This window comes from Limulus polyphemus, unplaced genomic scaffold, assembly GCF_000517525.1.
Source record: "Limulus polyphemus unplaced genomic scaffold, Limulus_polyphemus-2.1.2 Scaffold138, whole genome shotgun sequence".
NCBI lineage: Eukaryota > Metazoa > Arthropoda > Merostomata > Xiphosura > Limulidae > Limulus > Limulus polyphemus.
The window spans coordinates 989,164-990,695 of record NW_013665748.1 but is presented as its reverse complement, the minus strand read 5'-3'; the positions used below and the strand labels follow the sequence as shown (position 1 = coordinate 990,695).

Below are 1,532 nucleotides of genomic sequence, written 5' to 3'. Positions count from 1 at the left end.
ACTAATAGTTATATATATATATATATATATATATATATATAGTCTTTCTAGTTTGTTCTAAGCTAGATGTTCTTAAACTGGGGGGGTCGCGACTCCATTGGTGGGGTCGCAGAGTAGTTGGGAAGATGCAGCAAATCTCGCCAATTTTTAAAATTATTTTACTATTAAAATGTTCAAAGAGAATTGCTTCCTGTTTTAAACCTGATGTAAGCATTATCTAATCCAGAAACAATGGTATTCAATTGAATGCTCTAGTTATTATTATTAGGCATGTTCTCAAAATGTAGAATAAAGAAAATATTACCATAATTATTAGGCATGCTCACAAAAGTTTAAGAAAATATATTAATATAACTAAGTGATAACCGTTGTAGAAACAAAAACTCTCTAGAATCTCGAATGTTTGACAAATATTTTAATATAGAAATACTTTTTCACCGTAGTGATAGATAGCTTGATGCTATCTAACTTTCCAGTTAAATCTTGTAGTACTCTGATATTTTCAACCTTGAATTTTAAGCATATATACCGAAATATGATAAAATAAATCCCATATCTCACAACAGTTGAGTAACTGCAGTGTGAAGAGCATAAGGCTGAAATGTGGATTTATAACCACAATCTACGTTAAACTGTTTCTCACACAAGTGTGTAAAGCTTCATTGGATAGTTTTTTTTTACCTACCTAACTGAAGTATTGAGTGTTCACACGGCTCGAAGGCCCTTCGAATGTTTAGTAGTAAGTTTCAGGGCTTATAGTGCAAAATATCGAGCTCTGATCCCTGCAGCGGACACAGCACTGGTAGCTCAGTGTGTAGCTTTATGTTTAGCAACAACAACGAAAACGAAACATCACTTGAAACTAAAGTTGTCAGCTAGTATTAGCATGGGATTTGTCATTCAACATGAACAGATACGTTCATGTGGTGGGCACAGCATGGACAGCCCATTGTGTAGCTTAACAACAAATACAAAACAAATACCTTTCTAATCCAATGCTGTTAAAGTTTCATTCAATTACTGTATTGGTTAGTGGTGAGAGAGAGAGAGAGAGTATTATAAAGTTAATTTGAATTAATCTAGAAAAAAAAGACTTGAAATCACTAATAGTTTTTTACCTAAGTTTTACTGTTTTCATTCGATATAAAAGAATTCTAGTTTGACGACTCAATTTTGAAATACTTTAAACTTTATGAAACATTTTATATGTTAATGGAATGCTAACATGATAATGACGTGACTTGCAGAACACAAACGTCGTTGGTTAAATGTATACAGTGTTAACAGAAATTAAAAAATATCAAGAAGAAAATTTCTTACGATAAAAATTATATTTCAAGAAAGTTGCACAGTTAACGTACGACTAGTAAGGTGCTTACACTAAACCGAAAAATTTAATACAAAGCAATAAAAACGAAGACAAATTGAGCAGGAATACAGTATAGTTAAAGAAATTCAATAATGAGTTTAGGGAAATGTGAAAGTTTTTGTTATGCATTTTTCAACAGCCGAGTTTTTAATTATGAACCTAA

The 1,532-nt window shown here is 31.5% G+C and overlaps 1 protein-coding gene across 1 annotated transcript in view; it reads left to right on the top strand.

Annotated features, from left to right (window-relative positions):
* The window catches only part of LOC106474334 (tetratricopeptide repeat protein 39A-like), a 55,401-nt gene that overhangs the window by 19,501 nt on the left and 34,368 nt on the right, over window positions 1–1,532 (top strand). The gene's annotated exons all lie outside the window — the stretch shown is intronic.